The 15,782-nt window shown below is 39.1% G+C and overlaps 1 long non-coding RNA gene across 1 annotated transcript in view; it reads left to right on the top strand.

Moving 5' to 3' along the window:
* Positions 1–15,441, top strand: part of LOC107311356 — a 29,626-nt gene extending 14,185 nt beyond the window's left edge. The window contains exon 6 of the long non-coding RNA XR_001554013.2: positions 14,562–15,441. This is a non-coding gene — a long non-coding RNA (uncharacterized LOC107311356). The remainder of the gene's footprint in view (positions 1–14,561) is intronic.
* Positions 15,442–15,782: the final 341 nt, after the last annotated feature.

The following is a 15,782-nucleotide window of genomic DNA, read 5'->3' as shown; positions in this document are numbered from 1 at the left end:
CAACTTCACTTCTTGCATATCTACAAGCATATAGATTAGTGAGTTTCAGAATGCCTGTACTCTGTTTCAGTGATCCTGTTGCAGTTTGTATAATTTCTGTAGAAAACCTTGAAAAGGTAAAGATTCACAGTATATCACAACTAGAGGATTGATTTGTACTCACTATGAACAAAAATCAGGGTTTATAAAATTGAAAAGGTCACTGCATTACTCTGTTGCAGTGAAAAAGGAAAAAAAAATGTGAGAAATTATTTAGGAGAGGACGAACAAAACAGAAAACATCATCAAGCTACTCTATACTTCCATGCACTGTGTCTCGAAAATTGTGTGTAATTCCAGTGCAGTACTCTCACAGGACTGCAGTGGGATTGAAAGTAGCATAGAGGAGGATGACAGGCATGATCACTGATTCGGGACAGACTACACAATGAATGACTAACTAGACTTCTCAGACTGAATAGAGATGGACAGGAGTGGGAAAGCAGAGGTCTATGAAATTATGTGTGGTATAAAGAAGATAAAGAGCAAAGGAAGGTGTGTGGTGTCTGACATACCTTTGGACCTCTGCATCTGTAATGCTACAGGCGGGCTGTTTGCAGCTTTCCAACCCTTCACTCGAGTTGCCTGGGATGCTAGAGCTTTGTCAGCAGATCTCCCTTGCATTCCTATGCTTTTATGATGGTGCTGAGGATCTGCACAGCCCTGCGGATGCAGACCTTGGTGCTCAGCTTGAGGAGCAAACTGGCATGAGAAACACCCTCACCTACTCCCCTCCCCTCTCTTTGCTTCTTGACTTTCCACTTTTAGGTCATGCTGCACAACAAAGAAGGTCACCATCATTAAATTACCTGATAAACACTACTCAGAAACACATGTGCATGGAAACTTAAATGTTAATTGGTCAGGAACACCAATGTAAGCATTCTCCAGTAGCGCTAATAGCTCCAGTTTCATAGCAATCTGGAACCACAGCAGACAATTTGTATCAATCCCTGTAGGACGTTTATAGTACTGAGGGAAAAACTATTCGGTGAGAGTAGAGTAAAACCAATCTGAGGTATTAGGAGAAAAGTCATGGGAGTCTGAGAAATGTGAAACTTGTCCAAAGTCATAAGGTGAGGAGGCAGATAATAATACTGGGATCAGGATCTTTCCATCTTATCCATGGTTAGAGGTGCTAAAGAAGACATTGAAGACAGGAAGAATGCATAAGATTCAATACAGCTGTGAGTAATCTAAGTCACCTGGTAAGTGCACGGTGTTTTGTGGTAAGTATAGAAGAAAAGTTAATTAGAGTATTCCTAATCCCTTGTTAAATCCAGGCCTGAAAGAGAGATTCTGTAGTGATGTAACATGTGACATGTGGTTAAGTATGTAACATCCTTTGCTCGTATTGTTAGTAAGAAGTGCATGCCAAAAGGACCATATCCAATATTTTAAGTTCAGATTCTAGTGTATCTTCACGTTTAATTATGAATTTTCTGATGCTTTAAGTTAATGGCATGTTTCCTTGTGGCTTTCGGTTTTTGTTGGGCTTTTTTTCCCGGTTGATTGTGGAAAATAGACTATGCTTGTCACTGTTTCTGAGCCTGTCAAAACTAGCCTGGTTAACAGCATGGGCAGAGTTGGGCCAGACCCACCAGGGAAAGTTTGATGTGTTTTCCCCTTCAGAGCACACAGAAGCTTATCATGCAGCTAACACTCAGTAAGGAAGCAGTAATAATTTTCCAACCTGTTCTTCTCCTGACAAACTCACAAATTTTGAGAGGAATTTAAAGATTAACAATTTCATTTTGAGTAGAAACTGCTATGGGAAAGAGTTGGGCATCTTTAATGAGAGTCTGCCTTCTCTCCTTGGTTGCAGTGTTTAAGTAATAGAGAGTTAGATCACGTCTGACACCTTAAGTATCAGAGGGTGTCACAAGGAGCTCAGTAATACCCACACATGAGCACTCCATTAGCAGGCTTTTTGTGTTCAGTGATCTCTCTGGAAAGACAGAGTGTAGAGTTTTCTTAGGTAGATGCGAGATGCTGAAGAGTGACAATTCATGTTGCTCTTGCAGACTTTCTCCTGTTCTTTCTGTGCTCGATGAGATCATTACTGGAAAGAATGATATGAAGTGCTATGGTGTGCTTTCCTTAAAACTGTCCAGCTCAAGGCAGGTGCAGCACCCAGCAACAGTAATGTCTGCAGTTTTGGATGGCTAGTAGAATAAAGTTGGTGGGAGTGGCAAGCAGGGTGAATAGCTGGAGATGTCAGTCTGGATCTCAATGTATATTGTGCAGTGCCCAGAAAAGCAGCAATGAAACAGCATATCTCAAGGATCGTGAGCTTTAACTATAATGAGGAAACACTAGAGGATGAGGGGTAATGGTGAAAGTAAATAAGACAGGGTTACTTGAAAGGGTTGATTGAGAACATGATGAAATGTAGATAGTGAGGTGACCGCTCTGAGTACCATTTGGCCTCTCATACTGTCTGCTTCACTAGGTATCAGTGCTTCTAGACCAGACTATGTCAGGCAGCAGATGGGTGTTGGAATCTCTGTGTTGTTTCCCACTTCAGGCAACAAGTTCCATTTTAAAGGTCTTGCTAGTCTCTTATAATACTCTCTAACAAACACACTGGGAGAAACAGCAGCAAGGGCTTTGGCATCCAAGTATGTTTTTAGTTATTCCTGTCTAAAGGCTTCTCCTCTGTTTAATAATAAGGCATATACACATTTATATACATATATATTAAGCTTGAGATATACTCAAAATATTTCCACTAAATTTGTGAAATGCTGATGGAAAAGGAAGTTTAGCGATGATGCGAAGACAAAAAGGAGAGAAAATGAAATGACTGTATATGCTGTAGAGCTTGGAGGCAGCTGGAAAAAGGAATGTACAGTATCAGTGGAAAAGACTTTAAATTATGTTTAGGTTAGAAACACCACTGAAAGTCAAAATGGAATATAAGTCAAGCAGTCAAAGGTAACAAGGAACTTTGCTGACATCTCTAAAAGAAACTCCAAAGAACAATGCATTAGAAACACATTGTTTCAGAGAAACAATAAGCTGCAGCAGAAGGAAGTGAGGCAAAATTAATGGAAACAAAAGTTGTTTCAAAATATACACAGAGAACATGTATAGGTGGTCATAGAGTGGGTGATATGGAAAAAATAGAATGTAGGGCTTCTGGAATAACCAATTCAAACAAATGAATAAAGAAAGCCCAAAAAATCAGAAAATAGGTGATACAGAAAGTGCACCAGGCAGAATGATGCATATTAAGCCATTCTCAGAAAATTCAAGAGGCAAAGAATTACGTTAGTTCTGCTGCAGTTAGGTGTATCTGGCTCAAAGGTCAGTCACCAAGGTCACTTACTGTCTTCTTCTCCTTGATTCCAAGGCAAAAAAAGCCCAATACTTATAAATTCAGTCAACATGAAGAAAAATACTAGAATCTGAAGCTTGTATTACTGGGATTCAGTGGAAACTCAATGTCATTTTTGATAAAGTGAACTAACATCTCAAGGATAAGAGAATTGATTTGTATTATTTTATGGTCCCAGCCTGAAATTCAAGTGAAATGAAGCATAGCATATGCTTGTCCACAAAGGCAACGCTTGAAGTCTGAACTTTAGTCAGGATAAAAAGCTAGAAAAAGTTAGCAGAGTCCTAGAACACAGCTGTTCACAGAGCATATCAGATAAAGCATCTTAATTTCAATTATTATTATTTTTTGTCTTCATTTTTTTAGTCTTTATTTTTTACATGCTGAGTAGTTCTTAACTTCGTCCTATCTCAGCCATAACACCTCAAGAAAGCAGTTTGCTTTTGTTGTTTTGACTTACTTGCTTTCAAAAATAATTTGTTGGGAAACCTTTCAATTCTCGCAAACATTTCTGTAGATGTCAGGAATTTCTAAAATAAACAAAGACAACTAAATGCTGAGTTTTTTTAAAACACCCATCCACGTGGGTGTTTTAAAAAGAATTCCTCTTGAAGTTTGAGAGAAGATAATAGATAAAAACTGATGTGAAGCAAGCAAATAAAGTCTTTGGAGAGAAAAAGAAGGAGAATTCACTTACTAACTGGTCAGTAATATCACTGTCAGAAATCCTCTATTTTATTGAATGCACTGGGAGGTGCAGTGAACCTTGAGAACCTGTTTCCAAACTGCAAAACCACAATTTGCTTCATAGGGTTAACACCTTTTCAAATACCCAGATCTACAGTCTTTCTCCAAATAAACATCTCCTAACATTTATAAGATGTGTACAGAGTCCTCAGAGTTTAGCATATGTTCTTCCAAGATCTTTGGAACAATTTTCCACCATTAAATGCTGCAGGAAGAAAAGGTTTGGGGAGGAGGTGTGGGGTGGATGAAGAAAACATCAGAAATGCTGTTTTGGACAGAGCTGATAACTGAATACAGCAAAAAACTTTCAACAACTGATAGTTCTTGGAAGACTCCCATGAATGGTTATTTTCTCAGTAGATGGGAATGGCTGTCCTAGCATCTAGATTATTAAGGGTGGAATGATACTGCTGACTGTAGGTCATATACATTTAGAAATCACAATAAGCCAGCCCTGTTTCAGACTTCATGTTTCTTAAGGAGGATTTTACACATTCTTGGATAAGAGAAGATAAGAGTGAAAAATGCAGTTGATGGCAAGAGCTTATTATTTCTTCCCACTATCCAAATTGTGAATTAATCCCTTTATTTTGCTTTGTGCGTTTCTACTATTTCCAACAAATCTCCACAGCTGACATTTGGATCTCTCAAGAAATGCACTCCTGACAGCTGCATGCAGACAACAGTAGAACTTATGCTTCTGACATTTGTTCTGACAGTACATGGAGGTATCATCATAAAACAGGATGACTGTTTACAGAAAAGCAAACTTGGGTTTGCTTTTGATAGGTTCTATCAAGAAGGCTGAAAGTCATTTTAATTCACCAAACATTCTTGGACACAATGACCCTTTAACACAAGATCAAGAGGTTCCTCAATATTTCATTTCTGAACATAACTAAACATTAGAGAGTATTTCTGATGATGTCTTCAATATACATTACCATTAACTCTCATTTCAGCTGGAAGGGACCTTGAAGGTCAGCTAGTTCCAACACCTTCTAGCAGACCAGGTTGCTCATAGCCTGGTTCATATAAGAAATGTTACCTCATCCATAAAAGACAGAATATGTAAGAAAAGTAATTTTCCTTTATCTCTAGCTGCAAGATGACAGTTGTTTGTGAAAAAATTTCAATAAAGGAGAAAACCTAAGATCAGTACTTTTTCCTTTAAGAACCAAGCTACTACTATTTTTCCTCTTTTATCACATCAATTGTACTCTCCAGAATAGAAATAGACTTACTAGTATCTCCAGACAAGTGGCCCTGGTTTGATTTACCTGTTGTTAGCAGTTGTACGACATCTGTTAGCACATGGCTGTCAACTTTCAGAGTGGCTCTTGACAGATACAGCTAAGTGACAATCACTTCTGTGGTTGTCCAGCTGAGAAAGACTTTAAAAACAGATGAGTTTGGTTCTCATTTACACTGGAAGTGTCTTGAATCTGGCCTGGCAACAAAAATATGTCCTTTTATCCTTGCCATACACAATCTACTATGACTGTAAATGAGAGATAAACATCAGGTATTTATATTTTCTGCAGGGCAAACCTTGAGACATCCATCAGCCTCAGTAAACCTCTAAAGTGTTGCATGGCTGATTTGTGCATGAAAGCTGATTACATCAAGGCAAATACATAGGTTGCTCCAGAAGTAATGCTTCCTTTTTATTTCCAAGGAAACTACAAGAGCACAATAATACTGTTTAATAGAGCAAATTCTCAGCTATAACACAATATTTTTCAGCATACTCACCATCAGTAGTTATGCATTTGTGCCAGTGATGAACAGGAGCTGGCATGCCCTGCTCATAAAAAAACTGCACAAGCAGAGATGACCCACTGTCACTGTCATCACTTCTGAAATGCACCACTCAGCACCTCACTGTGCTCACATCCACTGTTTGGTCTCCAGAAACATTCAGCAAACATCAGTGGGTGCAAGAAATTGTAACGAGGTATTTGTGGGAAGGTTCAGCCTTTACTGCCATACCACCAACATTCACCACTGATGCTGTGAGCAAATAATAGAATAAAAAATGGAGGCATTACTTTCAGAGCAGCCCTCGCATGTTCCTCAGGTATGCTGTTGCAGTGATACTGAGAAGGAAAGAGATCATAACTCACAAACAAATGCTGTAGCTGTTCGTGTCATGAAATGAAAGGTCCATTACTTTACTGACTTCTCTAAGTCGCAGTGTTATCATGTTAATTCAGGCCACACTGTTTATCCTCATTGCAAAATTTACAGCAATTGTCAGAGGTCAGTTTGTTCACCAGAAAGCAATCATCCACGGCCTTCACACCATAATTCTCAAAATGATAAAGAAGCCTAAAGCAATTGCATTTGTTTCTTTTATGTTTTATTATGGAGTTTTATTTTCTCTCTGAAGATCTATACCTTTTCAAATGCTTGATTAGAAATATTTCCTCAAATAAAAAATAACCTCTGTGGTTATTATTATTTTTTTTAATTTAATTTTAATTTTTATGAGGGTACAGAGGTTTCTTTACTAATAACTTTAAAGCAATACCAAAACAGATAGATAAATGAAAAGGCATAAACTAGATCTAATGTATCTCATGGGAACCCTCTTGCAAAAAATCCTCACTTGTATTGATGTGCATTTTGAAGCATTTTCCAACTAAAATCAATAGAAACCATCGTCTTTCCTCCATTAAATTAATTTTGTTGCTGTTGAAGTGAATATGTGCGATAAACATCAAAAATTACACAGAAAACTTACAGCATTTTGAAAATGGCTCTTTTCAGATAAGTTTGCATAAATTGAATTCTTTCTCTAAGAAAGGGAAATGTTTCCATTTGATTCTGTGGCTGTTTGTGTGGCTCAGATACTCCTGGGAGAATTAGTAGAATATCATAGCAACATTTTGGGGGACAAGAGAAAAAGGTCACAATGAAATCACCTCATTTTGAGACTTGAATCAAGCCTAGAAGTGAAATATTCTCCATTATCTTGCATATATTGCAGTCAGTGTTCTTGTGCAGTGTAAGCATAAAATGATTGCCCTTTCTATGTTTCAGTCCTGCTATGAGGATGGAAAATCTCCTTTCCTCTAATGCGCTCATGATGCAAGCAGTGAAATATAAGGAACAGGAAGAAAATTTTTGTTCATCTCACTGCAAATTTCCACACTGGAAAAAAAGGACTTTAAAAGAAATAAGAAAATACAGTGGATGGGTGTTATTTAAGCATATAGTTTTAATGCATATCTCATGCATAGCTAATGTCCATTCTTCTTTAATGTTTCATCCAAAGGAAACAACAGGTAGTGCAGGGATTATTCTACAGCTACACATCACATGCTGGCAAGTTTATAGCACTAATTTCTGGAGCCTGTAAGTCTCCCAAGCTCACCCTGATAAAATACAGCTTCCTCTTTCTCTGCAGGCTCTGTTTCATTCTAGCTCCAATATATACTTGTACATTAAAGTCCATACAGTCCAATTTTTCTATACATCAACTATTTAAAAGTCTTGGAGAGAGCAACTAACTATCTAACTTTTTGGGATGGAGTTGTGTGCCTGGTAGAGGGACCTGCAGGAAATTTAAGCCAGAATAAAGTGAGGTTGTCTGGGATTTGGGGTGGGGGATAGGGAATGATTTAAGAAGGGGCTGCCCATGTGACATTGTAAGGAGCTTTTCATTCTGATCAAGCAATCCAGCATTTCATATTTTACGAAGCCAAAGTGAAAGGTGCCTGGTCACTGCTCTTCAGCATAGCAGGTGCAACTGGGCACTACACCCTCTCACAGGGCTCCAGACATGAAGCAAGGGCAGAACGACACCTGAGAGTGACTGCTTCAAACCTCAATCCTGGGGGAACTGCATTTAGTTATATTGTAAGACTGAAATGTCCTCTTTTGAGGTTATGTTATTCAGTAGCATACTACTTTGGTGTTCGTCAGCCACTGCTTGGGCAGTGAGTTGTGTTCAGGCAATACCTGATCCAGACTTCCCAGCATCACCTCCCAAGAGGAGGCAGACTGGGTGTTGCTGAATGCACACAAGGAAATCTCTGCAGAAAACAAAACTATCATGTTTATAAATATACAAAGAAAAGGGAATATAATTAATTTGTAGGAGATCCTGGTCCATGGTATCCAGCAAGTTTAGACTGAATCAGTCCTACTATCCTCTGCATTATTTTTTACAAGCTCTGGATCTTGCCCATTGACTTCTCTGACTGGCTGTCAGGGCATGTAAATATCCTGAAGAGACTGGAATGTGAAAAGGGAGTAAAAAACTGTCACATTAATTTCTTTTGCTCATACCTTTAAGTACAAGTATTTCCTCCAGGGTTACATCTAAATCTTTTCAAACAGTAAACTATTCAACACAATTATTATTCTCTGCATGAAAAGTGATTTTAGTATACTATAAATTTACTGGTTTATAATTCACTATTTCATAATCTTTAGTGGAAAGAGAATGGGAAGGAAATTAACTTATGTCTGTCATGTTGTTTTCTTCTAAGACTCATACCTACGCAAATAGAGAAAACAGATTATCTGTTCACATGCCTTTCAAATTCTTTTTCATTTATTCTCTTTCTGTCTTCCTCTTCAAAAAAGTTGTGTCCATGAATGTGAAGGACAAATGCATTAAGCTGAGTGAAGCACAATTCATAAAGATGCCTAACACAGAGAATTAGATTTTCTGCTGAACTACATCTGTGATTTGCTGTCCTCATTCCTCTCCAGAGACTGGCATATTTTTACTATGAGGTCTCAGCCCGTATAAACTCGGACATTGCATACATGGAGTCATTGTGCTGATATCAGCTGATACTTTCTAGGAGGGAAAGTAAAAACTTTGTATAGAAAATTAGATCTAAATGTGTGGTTTTGTTCAGAGTTGTGTCTGAAAAATTAATTTTGGCTGGAGAAGCAGCTCTACTTATTTTTTTTTATCATGGTTTCAATATCATTTTTCATGTTCGTCTCCAAGATTCGCAGGATGCCAGTTTATTTGGTAAAAAATAACTGGTAGACACTGATGTTGAGGGGCCTTAGGACACACAGCAATAAGAGGTGGGTGCAGCTGATCAATATAAGAGAGCCCAGGGATCAGTGGTGTATTAGCTTATTGTGGCTTATTAGATCTTACATTTTTTTGCAGAAGAAGTAGAAAATGCAGCCATGGGTCAGGAGCTAGGGAAGTTATTTAATAATCCAGAGTCCTAGATTCAAACATTTGCCCTGCAGTAGATTGCTGACTTTAACTTAGGCCGCAGATACCACCCCATATCTTGTGGACATAAAATTTCTAAACATTCCATTTGACAAATGAAAACAGAGATAAAGTCTTTTTGCTTCCTACATGGAGATATTGTAAAGCTAATTACACCAAAGACACAGTGTGCCGTTTTCATGAATGGAGATGGTAATGGAACTGTGTTAGGTTTGGCCCTTACTTCTGAGGAAATATTAACTATTCCAGGAGGCATAAGCAAGTGTGATTATGTTAGCTAACTAACCATTTCTAATGATACCTTTGTGGCAATTAAGAGAATACCATTACCCTCTAAAGCTTGACAAAAGCTACAGCCTCTGTCCTTGTCTGGCTGCTCTGCTCTCATGCTGGCTGCATGACCTAATTGTTTTATTTGCTCTAATTTCCATGCAAATCTTCCTAACCATTTTCCACTATATCTTGGTCTCTTGAGTTCCCCAGTTTTGTAACAGAAAGTAGGAGGCTGTCTTTGCTGCAATAAGTTTCCTAACAGCAACCAAAGCACATGTGCACTGAATTCTGCCTTGATCTTCCTCTCTACGGGCAGTGGCTGAGAACTAAGCTGCTGCTCCCCATCATGGTGACATTCCCAGTCCTCCTCTGGGATGGTCTGTCACATTTCCATCTTTCTTACTTATCCCCCCCTTCCTCTCCTAGTGTATGGCAAAACCCTGAACCACCCAGCTCTTAAAGTAAATAGGAATACTGTACAGGTGAGAGAGATGGTGATGGTGTTGTAAGATAATAATTATCACCTTTGGGAAATGATTGGTTGTTCTCTTTTCCAGAAGCTCTGAAAATTAGAGAGATGTCTGGAAAACATAGAGAGACAGTTTGATTGAAATGAATGTGGTGGAGACTAATATGCAATGCTATCATATACAAGGGTATTGTCAAACCCCAAAATTAAGACCCAAAGAAGAAGATAGAGCACTGCAACTGTCCAGCCAGCAAATGGCATCAGTCTGGCACAGCAACCAATGTTTGTTACAGCATATTGCCACTGTGTGCTGGCTCACAACATGCAACATTTAAATCTTTGTTTTCATCCAATCAGTTTTTCTGAAACTTTAAATTTTAGAAGTAAAATTCTCAGTAGTGTTTCTCTTCTAGATGGGCTTAACAGTAAAGAAGCTTTCAGGTGCTTTTGAGCTATCTAATCACAGAATCACAGAATCGTAGGGGTTGGAAGGGATCTCCAGAGATCATCAAGTCCAACCCCCCTGCCAAAGCAGGTTCCCTACACCAGGTCACACAGGTAGGTGGTTCAGGCGGGTCTTGAATATCTCCAGAGAAGGAGACTCCACAATCCCCATGGGCAGACTGTTCCAGCGCTCTGTCACCCTCACTGTACAGAAGTTCTTGCACACATTCCACACGTGTGGAACTTCCTATGCTCCAGTTTCTGGCCATTTCCCCTTGTCCTGTCTCCACACACTGCTGAAAAGAGTCTGGCCTTGCCACTTTGTCCCCCACAGCTTAGATATTTATGAACCTGGATCAGGTCCCCTCTCAGTCTTCTTTTCTCAAGGCTGAACAGACTTAGCCTTTCTTCATAGGGGAGATACTCCAGGCCCAAGAAAACAGAAGAAATAGGTTAAGGTTTGAAAGGAAGATAAAAGGTGAAGTCAATCTGGTAGGCATTTTCCAACATAAAATCTTATGGCTTCCCATGAGATGTCATCTCCTGAGCCTTACAGTAAAAAGAGGGAACCAGCAGCCCACCTTTAATTTCTCAGCAAGAAAAAGAGATCAGAAATCAAATCAAGTGGTTTTAGAGCTATGAGAGACCTTTCTTCCCTTCCCAAGAAAGTAGTATGAATAATGAAGAACAGAAGCCAATTTAAGCTTTCTTGTATGTATGTGTATTCTTCTTTCTAATGTGCTTCAACTTTACAGAAATCTTTGTCCTTGCTTTGACAGTACTTCTGTGAATCATCAAATGCGTTTGCTTACCTTGGAGGAAACTGGTAGTACACTGTTCATCTGGTTTGTATTTCAAGTCTAGGGTAAACCTTGTGGTGGTACTTCTCATCATTTATTCATAAGTGAATGGCAAATTTAAACAATTCATTTTGAGTTGCATACTTCACTTCAGGCTCTGTCCTTCTCATTTTGTACCACATGAAGCTCCGGCTGATAGTAATTCTTTTGATTCTTGTAATAAGAGTTCTCTACCAGAAAAGTTTTCAAATGTGGACACGTTGCTGGCTCAAGAGAGTCTGCATGTTGCAGATAATATTTTAACTTATGATCGTTCTTGGTTTGGAGCTAAAGTGCTGGGTGAAAATGCACTTATTAAAATGCTAACTGAGTGTCTCCTCTAAAGTAATGATAACATCATCAAATTTCGGAACCACTGGGGCAGCTAAAGTTAGAGAATTGATTGACTCTCTTGCAAAGTGGTTCTAATTCAACTAATTAGATGTTGAATGGGTGTTAAAGTTCAGGTTGAGTGATTCATTGCTTTTTCAGCAGTTGTACTTTTCTCATGTAGAGTTTTTGAAAGTTAAAAAATCCTGTAGTCATAGGCATAAACATGAAATAGTTTTGTGCTGCAATCCTATTTTTAAAATACTGTCCCTGCCTTTTCACAAGGAATATAAAGCCCGATTATGTGGGTTCCACAGAAAAATACTGTGACATAGGCAAATTTACACAATTTCCATAGAACATTTCCAAGATACTTGGTAGGAGCTATAAGTTACATGCTGGAAATGAAACCTCCAAAATGTGTGGTCCTGAGGATCCGCTAGCAAGCTTAATCACAGCCACAAAAATCTTGGCACATGCGTCCCCATGCATGCCCCTGACTCTGTCTCTCACCAAATTCAAGACCTTCAATATTTCAGTTATTCACTATGAGAGCTCCCCACCGAGCACTCTTTCCTGTAGGGAAGAGGCCATAGCATAAGGCACTATGATGATAACTGTCCCTAATATTCTGTAGTGGTTCAGAACAGGCAGAGCTCAGCTCCTGGGACTTTTGAATCCATAGGCATTGCTTTGGAGGAAATTTTTTTCAAGCAGTTTCTTGTCCCTGCACTAGCCCACTGTTTTCTAGCACAGAAAAATGGAGGGCTATGGAAAAAACAGGCTCAGGGTACCGATCCAGCTGGAAATAGACCCATTTTCTTTTGCCAGATTATTTTTCATTTGGGTCCATTCAGGTAATTGTGTGGCCGCAAGAACTGCTGTACTGGCATTGTGGAAGGGGTGGTGTGGGGTCTCCAGGCTCCTGCAGTGGGCATGGACAAGCCTGCCACAGGCTCCAAGCACCTAATGAGGCAGAACTCCATCAGCCCCCCAATTTTAATGGTTACCAAATTACACCAGGTACCGTAAGTAAAATGAACTATGAAAATAGTCTGAGTGAGAAATAGAGCTACTAAAACACTCAGCAGAGCTTGAACTCCAGAAATGTGGTTTAATCAGAGCTTCATATTGTATCTACAAGAAGCAGCTGCCAGTGGAGTGGAAACAAGTCAGAGCTATCCTTATTCCTGACAATGGCCAGCTCTAACAGGCATCATAGTTTTCAATTAGCTCTGGAAGGGCAGCTGAACTGCAAATGTGTAACACCGTGATCTGAGAAACACAGCCATGCCTGCAGAATGCATATGTACTTAGAATATGTTTTTAAGCAAAGCGCAGAATAAATAAAATCCTGTAGGAGTTTAATTCTGCTGTCTTCAGTATCTTGTTGTTCTGGGGAGGAACAGCAATGAAGCCTGCACCTAATATCTGAGGAGAGAAAATCACACACATGGTGCTCTACAGTCCACATCTATGGGGCAAAGGGAAGTTTCTCTCCATACAGACACAGGGGAAGGGCAGACAGTGCCTGAATCCTGCAGGTGCGGCAGGGATCCCAAAACACCAGCATGAGATGTGTTCATGAAGGTCAGTGGGAAGTGGTGTGGGCAGCAGCTCATGCCCACATACTGGGAGCACCTATGAAGAAAGGTATGAGCAAGGTGATGTCAAGGCTTGGCTCATGTTCACTCACCAGCAGAACATGCATAGTAGGCACTAGAGGACAGCAGCAGTGCTCTTAGCTGAAAGTAGTTCATCTCCAGGGAAGAAGTCACAGCAGCTGACCTGATTATTGACTTGAAAAGCACCGAGAACTGACTATTTTAAGCTGGACAAAGGTGCATTAGCCAAGCACCTGCTGGGAACTGCAGAAGTCATACTAAGAGAAAAAGAGCAGCACTTGAGAGTAAAAGGGTGAAACTGAAAGTGGCAGCAGGAAACTTGTTGCCTGTCAATGGGTGTTTGAAGTGTGTGTGAGTAAAGAATATAGAAAAGTTTATAATGAGATCAGTCTAAAACTGTGCCAGCCCTTGCTTTGCTATTGACTGTCTGGCTGGAAAAGCAGGGGACCAAAACAACTAAGGAGAGGCATGGAATCTAGGATGAAGGAACTTCAGCAGGGTCCAAACTTGAGCTAAGACAGAACAGAGACCTGGGTAGCCCTTTGGGCATATTTCACAGGCATTAGTGGAGGGATGTCAGTTCCACAAACTGAGGACGTGGGACCAATGATCACTAGGACATTTGATGAAAGTCAGGACAAAGCAGAAGGAAGCAGATAGAGAACAGCAATTTGTAGTAATAAAAAGCAGTTAGTCATGGGAGCAATTATAAATACATTTTATTTTTTTTTTTAATTTTTTTTTTTCTCAGAAGAGAAAGTTTCAGAAGACCACTAAGTAAAATGCATAGAACACAATATACTATTTTGTACCTTCACTTTGATGGGCTGCAGAAGAGCATACAGTAATTTCTCGTAAGAAATGTCAGCAGGCACAAACATTAATAATTGGGTTAGGATTTGATGCTACATGAAAGGGGACTACAGATGATGGGAGGGGTAAGCATATAGATTATAAAGACACAGAGAAAAAGTAGCCTGTAGACATGCTATGGGCTACTATTAGAAAATGAAGGATGCTTTCCATTGACAAAAGATATCAGTCATTTACAGCACACTCAAAGCAGACCATTTTTTCTCACAAATTTGATGTCTTCATTACTATTATTTCAGAAAAATCTCAATGTTAGCAGAAATAAATAATTATGTGGTCTCTAAAGAAGGAAGTGAATCCCACTGTGTTCTATAGCTTCTGTCTGTATCGCTGCATGTATTTTTAATTTGCCACACACCTTTTGCAGAGTTGTGCCATGACAGATCAAGAAATACGAAGAAAACAGGCCCACAACTGCAATTTAAAGTCGGTGTGAGTTTGGGAGCATGCTGGATCATTTCCGCTGTTCAGATGGAAGGTCTCAGACTTGCTGAAAAATGAAGTGGCCTTGAAGATATAATTTCTACAGTAATCTCTTCAGAGATGTCTCTCTTCTGATCCACTAAAAATGGGGTAGCTGAGGATTTCAAATGCAACAATAAAAGCTGGGCAAGCTCTGTCAGTCACATATTTCCATCCTCTTCTCTCTATGTCTCCTAAATAATAAAACTGCCCCAGGAATGACTCTGAGGAAAAGAGTCTTCCAAGGAGAGGTCCCACGAAGGAGAATCAACCCTGCAGAAGCAAACTGTCACTTCTTATAAGCATCTGAAGCCAGCCCTCCTCTTGTGACTTGGTGGAGCCATGCTACCATACTGCCTCACTTTGCTCCCTTGACATGCTGCAATGAGAGGGAGCATCATTTTTCCCTTTTCAGATGACAGTCAAAAGTCTGAGTGAAGGTAACAAAAAGGTAACCCTGACTTTTTTGGCACAGCTGAAAGAAAGTATACTTTCATACACCATATTAGAATTGAGCATATTTCTCACAGCCTATTATGTTTTTTTAAGATACCACCCCTCATCCTTTTTGCAAGATTCAAGTGGACTCCAAAGATAAATGTGCTTTTGGGTCATTTGTTTCAGTTACAAGTTCGTTTGAAAAGGGAAGGCAGATTTATTACTAATAAATAATCTGTGCAAAATCTGAGATGCACAAAACCAAGAGTCAAGAAAATAAGGTTTTAAATCTCAAAATTAACTATGGGCATAAAAAAAAAAAATAAAGAAAAGAAAAAAAAAAAAAAGAAAAGAAAAGAAACACAGAATGGACCAGAAGTTACTGATTTAACCATAAAATAAGCTAAAATTATTTATGTGTTTTAATTATTTCAGTACAAAATTGTGGGGACACATTTTATAGCTATTAGGATCTACTGGAAAATTGGATAATGCATAAAAGATAATAAATGCTGCTGCATACCGGAATGAGAGAAGCTCATTCAGGTAGCAAAAGAGAAGATGATATTTATAATATAGATGAATTGACTATTTAGTCCATTTATACATTACTTGATATGTTACTATTTGGTAATAATACAAACTAGCAGAAGGAACATCACTGCCAGTAACCTTTCCAAAAAGCCCC

The sequence above is a fragment of the Coturnix japonica genome, chromosome 3, assembly GCF_001577835.2.
Source record: "Coturnix japonica isolate 7356 chromosome 3, Coturnix japonica 2.1, whole genome shotgun sequence".
Classification (NCBI taxonomy): Eukaryota; Metazoa; Chordata; class Aves; order Galliformes; family Phasianidae; genus Coturnix; species Coturnix japonica.
Note: the sequence above shows the minus strand (reverse complement) of the source record. Positions and strands in the feature narration are given on the sequence as shown.